Source organism: Alligator sinensis, unplaced genomic scaffold (assembly GCF_000455745.1).
Source record: "Alligator sinensis unplaced genomic scaffold, ASM45574v1 scaffold1258_1, whole genome shotgun sequence".
NCBI classification, from domain to species: domain Eukaryota; kingdom Metazoa; phylum Chordata; order Crocodylia; family Alligatoridae; genus Alligator; species Alligator sinensis.
In genome coordinates this window covers 1,107,846-1,118,473 of record NW_005842520.1, presented here as the reverse complement: position 1 = coordinate 1,118,473, position 10,628 = coordinate 1,107,846, and positions in this window count along the sequence as shown.

The window sequence follows — 10,628 nt, the reverse complement described above, 5'->3', positions numbered from 1 at the left end:
AAGAGTGAGTAAAAAAGTGCTTGAGTTTGTCCTATCAGAAGTTAAGATACTGGAGGTCGTCTTGTTATGGACAATGGTAGGCTGAGTCAGGCAGACTCTTGTCAGGTGGATTGCATCTTTTGGTTAGGGCAGCTATAAGAGAGACTAGTTAGTTATGGTTTATGGACTTTTAGTCAGCATGATGAGATTATTATCTGGCAATGAGGAAGAAAGCAAATGGGCAGCACGATGTGAATGATTAAAGGTCAGAATTGGTCACTTACTGGAAAGGAAAGCTGTGGCACTCTGTGGTAGAATAAGAATGTGTGGCTGCTTCATGAAATAGGGAGCAGATAGGAGAAGGTATCAGGAGCTGCAGCCAAGTATCTGCTTCTGTACAGTTGATCCTCCTCCGTGATTAAGTCAAATCATATTTTAGAAATAATTTTGGGTCAACTTGTTTTGATGCACATGCCGCTGATACTAACTGTCTGATCTGTCCTGTACATTTTAATTCAAACCTTTAGCATACATTCCTGATTGAAGTTTCTTATTATGTAAGAAGTTGAACCAAAGAATCCTGGGATAAAGTGTGGGGACTTGGTTTGTATTAGGGACATGATTTATACTTTAGATTTGTATTATCTGTACTATAGATCTTTCAGCAGGTGATTTATACTTTGGATTTGTATTATCTGTACTATAGAGCTTTGAGCAGGAAACGTATAAATATACAATGGCTTTCCAATGGCTAATCTCATTTTTCTACAGTGAAAACATGAAGATGTTCTCTATAATTTTCCCTGTATATAGGTATGTATAGAAGTTGCTTTTTTTGTCATATAAAGCACTTTATTGCCATGATTTAACAGAAACGCATGACTTTACAGCATTTTAAAAATGGGCACGGTGCTTTAAATTAACCCGTGTTAAATGAAGTATTACATTTGAAGTGCTGTATTTTACCGAACTTTAACAACCCACAGCACTTTAAATAACTTCTGTAGGCTGGTCAAATTTCTGAGTAGTGAAGAAACTCCAGGAGGCTGCAAAGTACCCCCTGCCTCCTAACCTGGAAACTGCAGGAAGGTGCAGAAGCCTCCATTTACCAAATACTGCACTTCTGTCATATTTAAGAGAGCTGTAACTTTATACTGCTATAAAAAGTACTCTAAATTACAGTACTGTAAAACAGGTATGGAGTAACTGTAGTGCTGTAAAATGGGCAGTGTTATAAAATGGGCATGCTGTAAAACAGGCTGTAAAACCCTATGTGCCCAGATCTGCTCTTCACCTTTCAGAATTAACTGCAGGGATGAGACTGAGGGCACAGAGAGAACTGCAGCTTCCTGCTGTAACTCATGGAGCTTCGCAGGAAGCACCACAAGTCACAGGTATCCCTGGGACCCAAAAGACATTCACACCCACTTTTCCCTAGCACCTCAGCCAGTCTTTGCAGCTGCTCTTCCCTAGTACTGCCCCTCCCCACTCCAAGCCTCAGTGCTGTTTTCAGAATGGGAGCGGGGAAGGGAGCAGACGGAGCTCATTCCAGGGGTTGCCCAGTCAGTGCTGGAGGGCAAGAAGGGTGGATTGGAGTGCAGGATTGGAATGGGTGGGGCTGGTAGATTGAAGCCCTCCCTCCAGCACTGGCCGGGCAACCACCAGGGCCCCCTTCCACTCCCTTCCCCCCTTACCATTCCAGACAGTGCAGGGAGCAGGGCTCAGCTGGCTGCATAATCACAGTGGAAGCACAGCAGCAGCCAGAAGTTGCCACTGCCCCTGAGTGTGACAGCTATCCTGGGTTCGAGGCCACATGGTTGCACCTTTAGATTAAGTAATCCCACTTCTCCCAACCCTTCCTTGTAAATCATGTTTCTTTCTCTTCTAATTAGTTTTGTTGCTTTCCATTGAACTCTAATTTGTTTATGCTTTTCTTGAAGTGTGAGGCCCAAAACTGGAGGTTAGGCCTCACCAGTGCTGAACAGAGTTAAAGGATAACTTCCTTTGATTTACCATGGTCCTATTAATGCAGCCCAGTATACTTTTGGCTTTTTTTGCAACAAGAGGACACTGATGGCTCATATTCCTCTTGTTGTTTACTATAACCCCAGGTCCTTTACTGCAGTACAGCCATAGCCCAGCCAATTGTTCCCTGTTCTGCACCTGTGCGTGTGTGTGTGTGTGTGAAATTGTTCCATTCAAAGTTGAATTTAATTTGATTACTTTCAGATCATTTCTCCAGTTTATAAACCCATTCTGAATCATAATCTTACTCTCCAGAGTGTCTGCAACTCCACCTCGATTCGTGCCATCTGAAAATTTTTCATGTACTCAGTTCCACCCTCCAAATAATTAACACGTTAACAATACCAGATCCAAAATGGACCTCTGGGGAACCTCAATCTCACATTGAGCTATTGATGACTATTTTTTGAGCACAATGATCCAACAAGTTATGTAACCACCTTACGGTAGTTACATCTGATGGCTAGAAAATGGTGCCAAAAACATCCAGACTATATTTCCTTGGCATAATAGAAATGAGAATGTAATGGGAGACAGTGTCAAAAGTCTTAGGAAAGTTAGAGTATTTTACAACCACCGCTCTCTCCCCACCTTGTCATCAAAGGAAATCAGGTTGTTCAGGCATAGCTTTCTCTTGATGAATCTGCTGGCTATTCTTGATTACCTTGTTCTCTTATAGGTGCTTACAAAAAGATATCTTGATAGTACCCTCCACAATTTTTGTAAGTATTGGTTTGGAATGCATCAAATTCTTCTCCTTTCCTTTTTTAAAGAAGGGCACTTTTCCAGTTATCTGTCTTACCTGACCAGTACAAATTCTCAAAGATAATACCCAATGGCTCTGAAATCACTTCAGCCAATATCTAGAGTGCTCTAGGATGCATCCTGTCTAGCCTCTGACTTGAAAATATCTAGCTTCCCTATGTATGCTTACGTAATGTCTAACCTGTTCTTCTACTAGTCTAGGCCATTTATTAGGGCTGTGCGAAGCTTCATCCCTGATTCCTTTCAGTGGAGATTCAGCCCGATTCGGTGGCTGAACCTCTGAATCTGAATTGAATTAAAGAACCCCTTAATCTCTCCGAATCAAATCAGAACTTTCCGAATCGATTTGGAGAGATTTGGAAAGATTTGGAGATTTGGAGACAGAGAAAGCTTTAAATGTTTTTTCTACATACCTCTAGGTAGCAGGGGCTCATGAATGCTGTGATACTGGGGTGCATGGAGTGTCCCACAGAAGCATGGGGGGCTCCCCAGTGCACTCAGCAGCAGACCCGGAAGTGGACCAGAAGCTCGGCAACTAGCGCCTCCTGGATCTTGGGGGGCACCCAGGGTCCTCCTGCGGCCAATCGCTGAACCAGGGAGGCACGGGGGGGGGGGGGGCAGTACACTCCCCGGCAGACCCAGAAGTGGACCAGAAGTACTTCCAGTCCACTGTTTATCTTCTATCCAACCTTTGCTGCCAACTGTGCTTCTCAATTGGTAGCTTGCTTTGTTTTTGAAGACTAAAGTAGAAGTCATTAAATACTTCAGCCTTCTCTGCATCATCTGTTATTGCATTTTCCTTCATTTTTAATAAGGAGCCTAACTGTCACAAGTTCACCCCAGAGCGAAATTACCCTTTGGGGGCCCACCATAGATTAGGTTTACTCTTGGGATGTTTTAGTCTCTAATTGTAAGTAGTGCAAAGCTGTGTTCAGTTTTATTATTCTATTATCCATATGTGTTTGAAATGTATTTTGATGGACCTCTATTTCAGCCAGAGTTGTTTAGTAAGGCAGTATTTAATTTGAATGGCCATTAGAAGAGACAATGTCTGAAAATTAGCATTTGACACAAGTTGTTTTCTCTGGAATAGTCCTTGCTGGACAATGATGATTTTACACTTTAAAGGTACATCTAGATGGTGGGGAAGGGAGGAGAGGAGGAAGGGGAAACATCTCCCACTGAGAAGAAATTACAGGAGAGGCAGGTATCAGATTAGTGAATTTACATGTCTAAAAAGGATGCAAGTTTGTACTCTGGTAAATGTGCACCTTTGGGGGGCAGGCAGTTATTGGCATAATGTGAGCCCCCTGGACATGAAGTGGTGATATATGTTAATTTCCAGACTGGCAATGGTACTTAAGCCTACCTCAAAAGCATGACTTGGTCTTCTGTCTTCCTGGATACAAGGAGGGGGATGAGGTCCCACAGCTAAGGTGGCTGTGAAAAGCAAGCTGACAGGAAGATGCAGGAAGCCCTGCCAGGAAGGGTCAGAGGCAGGGTCTGCATTTAGGCTTGTGAAGGGACTGCATCCTTGGATTTAAGGTGCAATGTAAGAACAGGTCAATGTTCTGGTATTTTCTTGTTTGTTTTCTCTTATATCTGCCTGCCTCCCAACATATGGTTACTGATTTCCAGCATATCTGGAGGATGGGTACAGTTGTACCCCATTGCTATTCCTGCTTCACCCAAAATTTAAAAACAACTGCCTGGCAGTGGTAACAGCATTTCTGTTTGGCAGCAATGAAAGTGTCCATTGACTTCATGGCTCATTATAATCTACCTGATTCTGTGCAAACTTCATTCCTCTGTCTTCTTAGTGGTATTGATGGGCATTTTACATGTGTAAGTGCTGCAGGGCTAGGCGCTTTGAAAAGCACCCAGCACTGTGGTGCTTGCAGTTGCATAAGCAGTGAAATGCACACCAACATGAAGAAAATGGCAGCAGTGCACTTTTGAACCAAAGCTCCTTGGAGGTGCTTTAGTTCAAAAGTGCACTGCTGCTATTTTCTCTGCGCTGATGCATATTTTGCTGCTTATACAACTGCCAGTGGTGCAGCACAGTCCAATCAGCTCCTGTGTGGAGCAGACTCAATTAACTGAGTCTGCTCTGAAGCAGTAGATCTCTGGTGCATCCAAGAACTAAAAGGTATGTGTATAAATGCCCAATGTCCCACTAATTAAGCTATCTTTTCTTCTGCTATTCTGCTAGTGGCTCCTGGTAATAGAGCTCCTACTTCACAGCCCTGCAGACTGTTTTTAACTTTAGCTAGAAATGATAACTCAGTTGTGGAAATAACTTTCAGTGAAGCCCTGGACACACTGTCAAGATGCTCAAGAAAGCTATGTTTTATGAATCTGAAAAAGAGATGTATGTTTAGTGCCAATAAGTACAGGACTAATGAAGTAGTATCTTTTGATTATTTTTGCCTAGTTTGTTGATTTTTTTATGCATAATAGATGGTATAGCAAATAAATGCACATTCTAGTACAGTTATATATCTGAATCTGTATTATTCATCATATATCTATATATATTATTCATCATATATCTCTCTATATATCTGTGTGTGTGTGTGTGTGTATAAAAATTTGCTTTGATTTTGAGATGAATAATACATCGCTGGGCTCCCAGCATTTTAGTAAAATTTTTAACTGGAGAAAAATGCATATTGCGTTTATAGGTAATCAGCCACCATACTATCTGCACCCCCCCTTTTAAAATCCTAAATCTGCCTATGCAGATTTCTTATGCTTGTTCTATTTTTATAGTAAATCTTTTTGTTGTTTGTCTTATTACAGATTGCCTGTAGAAGGTGTGTTTTCTTGACAAGTGATATTCCAGGCTCGGTCTCTCAGTGGAGAGAGGAATAACCCAGGCCTCTCTGGAGAGAGGCCACCTGGGGCTGGCAGAGATTCTCTTACTGCAGCTACAGGGTCCAGTATAATGACAGTGGAACTGAGGTTTGTTGGGATAGGGAGCTATCCCAGGACAACCTTGGTTTGTAACTGCTCTCCCCACAAAGTCAGACCAGGACCTAGGTGGAAGACTTGTAGGTTACTCCCCCCACCTTCCCTATAGGCAAAGCTCACACAGGTACAGGCAGAGAGAGAATTGACAGTGGTGGCAGCTTAGGTAATGCAACATCTTCCACCTATCTTGCCTATTTTTTCTTCTTCTGTTCTTCCTAGAAATACCTCTCCCTTCCTCTTAACCATTCAAGTTCAGCAAGCTTACAGTAAGGAAAGGTTAAAATGACCTGTGGCAAACTCCCACACACACTCTCTTGTTGCCTGGCTCCCAGTGTCGCTCATTCCTAATAGCACATACTGAAAAAAGTTGCTTTGTTCAGCTCTTTGAACATTATCAAAGAAGACTTGAGTGTGAATATTCAAGTCCTCAGTCCCATCAAGGTCAGTAAAATGCATATACACACACAATCTTTAAATATTTTTCAGCTTTTTTAATGAGGCATCTGAAGAAACATTAAAATGAAATTACAATTAAACTGGGAGTAGAGCACTTGTTTCATCAGATTGTTGAACTAGATTTGAATAAGTAAAATATTATAATAAAATAAATGTAAGGAGTGAACATCTAATCTACTGCCTCTGCTGCATCCAGTGGCTTCACCCAAAGCAAACACAAATTCTGAATGTGGTTGCCCCTTATACAGATATCTGAGAGGCTTTTGGAAGAAAGTGGCCAGGGAAGAGAAGGCCAGAATGTACATGTGGTCAGAAAAGGGGGAACAGAATTTCCTCTCCTTCACACCAATGATGCAAGATAGTGGAAACATTAAGTAAACATGGTTGCATTTATTAACTGTAGCTACAGGTGTGGAATAACATGTTAAAAAAACAAATAAAGGGACCCTTTTCTTCTATCTTGAAGTTTGCATACTATCTAAGCATTTCAAATTTACAAAAACTGGTATGATAAAGTATTTTACCTGCATTCATTTTTAATTCAGTCTAAACAGGACTGAAATTTGAGAGGGTATCAGAAACAAATAAGCAGAAAGCCAGTAGGTTAAGTTTCTTCCTTTCATTCACACTGACTTCTTTCCCTTCATATCCCTCATCTAATGTAGAATGATACATATATTTAACACAGTAATTTCTTGCATAACTTTTGGTAATGCCTGGAAAAATTAACCCTTCATATAGAGAAAAGGCAGCATGAGTAAAAGTGCAAAGGCAATTATACCCAAATGTTTGATGCTGACAGCTGTCTAGATATGAAAAGAAATACGCATTGAAAATGATGGAAGGTCCTCATGTATTCTAACTATTACTCAACATTTGTAACTTATCCCAGGGTTAGTCTTCTTTGACAGCTAGAGAAGTATTACTGAGTGACTGTATTACACAGTGGCCTGCTAGAAACTACTGTCTGGAAAATAAGGTTAGAAGCATAGCCACTCTGGGAAGCAGAATAATTTCCTGTGCAGTGTACTTATCATGGAGGTCCTACACTAAAGTAAAGCAGGGATTTGTATTTTATTTTTCTATTCATTTGGTGCCAAATAGTCTGGAACTTCAACGCTTTTTTCCCCTCTAAAGTCTGCACTGCATTAGTGCTCTGAGAACTTTGCCCGTAGGCTTGTCAAACTAGTATCAGAGGTCACAAATCTTCTAACTCATGAGCAAAATCTTAGACCATTAAATAAATGTGAAAAGTTAACAACAAATTTTCCCCTTCCCTCTTGCTCTCTTCCCCTCCTCTCTCCCACCTTTGAATTTCAAGTTGTCTGCCAGGTTAAAGGTAGGGTGGGCTCTTCTCTTTATTTCAGGCTGGGATTTTTCATTCATATTCCTATATGACGGATAAGGGATAAAAAATATTTACAGTCATATATACCTTTTTCCCTATAAGTTAGTTCAGTGTAAAATGCCAATCTGTCTGCCAGGGAGCTTAATTTTCCTTTTTAAGAGAGGGAAGACAAAATTGTCTTAGCCTTCATGGTTTCTCTTACTGTTATTATACCGAAACTCCCTGATTGTTAGTCAACCATATGTTTGACTCCTAGTGTGATCCAGTAATTGATGCAGTAAATGTACATTACACTTTATGTCCCCACAAACAATATTTGTTAGATGCAGTGGATGAATACCTGTGCAGTTCTTCAGCATGATGGCTACTTTTGGGAGAGCTCTTTCCACACCAAATGGCTCTTGTACTTTGTCATATTGGTGGAATGAACAATTAATTTTTTCTAATGCAATTCTACATGGACCTTGTCACATTAAGCTAGTCCACAGTATATCATATATATATATCATATATAGCATCATTAATATAATGTATTAACATGACCAGTTTCTTAAGTACAGGGAATAGTTATGAAGAAAACAAGAATGGAAAAAATGGCTGGGAAAACACATTTTTTCTCTTGCTTGCAACCACAATATGTAATTAAAGATAATTTAAGTTTACCCATAGACAAATTCTTACTTCACAAGCAATACTTCAACTTTGGGAAGGAGATGTAGAGAGATGCGCTAGTTAAAAAACAATAAAGATGACAACCAGAAATGTTCTGTGGATATTCACTTCAGATACACAAAGGGAGCTGATAATTCACAGGAATCTCATCTAGATCATTTCAAAGAGATGAGCACTTTTTAACAAAATAAGCTAAGGGCAGTGTTCAGGTCTGTAGTCAAAATAACCAAAGCCAAAATAACAGAGGATTAAGATCAATTTAGATAACATACTTTAACCTGCAATTATAAGGATCTTTCCAGTTTCTTTTGACCAGACTTCATACTTTCTACAGCTCTTCATGGAGTTCCCAGGCAGAAGCAGGACAAACAGGGTCTGCTACATGAGTGTGAAGAAGATAAAATGTGGCCTAGATAGGGCAACTTCTCCCTTAGAATCTCTTTAGCTCCAGAACTGTGCAGGGGAGACCCACCTACCCACCCACATGTATTTTGAGGAAACTGATAGGTGCTGGTGCCTCCCTTTCTCCATCTCCTACCATGTGGCTTTGGGAGCAAGCTGCAGAGCAGGGGGCAAATTACACTTTGACTCTTGGGGGGGGTTGGAGGCTGCAGCAGTGGCAATCACAGAGAGAAGCCGCAGGGCAGCCTGGACGTGGGATCCGGGTGGCTGCATCCAAAAAAACCCTGCAGTGACGAGGGGGAGGGGCCACTTTTCCCTGCACTGAACGAGTTTCTGCCTGGCTGCCAGGGGGGCGCTTGTCTCTTATGGGTGTGGCTCAGTTCCCCCCCAAATCCCCCTGTAATTCAAACTCTGCTGCAGAGAGAAACCCAGCCACAGCCTTGAGGTGCTGGGAGCAGCTGAAGCAACAGCCAAAATAGAAACCTTTAGCTGTTCATATTCTGTAGACTAGGGACAGACATTACACATAAACCAGTTTAAGTGATCAGAAACTGGTTTAAATCTGCAACAGAACAGATGTTCAGTGCACATAAACCAGTTCAAAAAAGGCTGAAACTGGTTTGAGATGATAAACCTGGTTGAATGTAGTATCAGACTTAATAACTGATTTGGGTCAAACCAGTTTATGGAATGTCTGTCCCATACCTACTGGTTTAAGTTAACCCATACCTACTGGTTTAAGTTAAACCAGAGTCCCCCAGCATACCAGATACTTTGCAGCTCTGGAGGGGCCCTCTGCTCCAGAGAGCTGGGCTGGCCCCTCCTCTCTGTTCTCTGGCTGGAGCTCCGGCAGAGACTGCAGGCAACTGCCTGGTTTCCTGCTCACCACTCCCTGCTCAAGCAGAGAGTCCCTTCTCTCTTCTGCCTTACACAGACACCTCTTAGCATTAGCTAGCATAACACATGGTGGCTACAGTCCATGCTGTGAGAGACGGGACAAAGGCAGCAAGGACAGTGTTCACTTAAGGCTTTTTGGAGATATCAACAGGTAGCTGGTAATGTCCCCCCATTCCTTCCTTGGAAAAAGTTATTTAAGAAGAGCTTGAACTAATGAGAGAGGCTTTTGGTTTGCTTGATGGGCTAATAAATGCTACCAACTGCCTGCTGTGTAACTAAATGCTCTGTTATCAACAGCAAGGGGGGCGGGGATCACTCCCTAATCAGAGCATCCTGCCAGGGCCTGGCCACACACCCCCTCCCCCACTTAGACTGTGGAGGGAAGGAAGGTCTGCTGTATTGCACCCCAGCTTCTAGCCTGAGCCACAGTGGGCATATGCCAGCTTTCCTCAGTCTAGAGGGGATGTCTGTGTGATTAAAAAAACGGTTCAGCCAAGACAGGTTAGAATCACCTGCAAAGATTGAATCAATTCAGGATCAGGCTCATAGATTTCATAGACATTATGGCTGGAAGGGACCTCGGAAGATCGAGTCCAGCCCCCCGCCCGAAGGGCAGGAAGTTGGCTGGGGTCATAGGATCCCAGCAAGATAAGCATCCAATTTACTCTTGAAGCTGTTCAATGTAGGTGCTTGAACCACCTCTGATGGCAGGCTGTTCCAGACCTTGTGGGGCTGGGACAGTAAAGAAATTGTTCCTTATGTCCAGCCTGAAATGGTCTTGCAGTAGTTTATAACTGTTCAACCTCGTCATCCCTTGGGGCGCTCTGGTGAACAAATGTTTCCCCAGATACTGATGGTCACCTCTGATAAACTTATAGGTGGCCATCAGATCACTCCTGAGCCTGTGCTTTTCCAGGCTAAAGAGCCTCATAGATCTCAGCCTGTTGTCGTAAGGTCTGTTTTCCTGACCTCTGAAAGTGGCTCTTCTCTGGACTCTCTCAAGCTTCTCCACATCCATTTTGAATTGTGGGGCCCAAAACTGGACGCAGTACTCCAGCTGCAGCCTCACCAAACCCGAGTACAAGGGGAGAATGATGTCCTGGGATTTGCT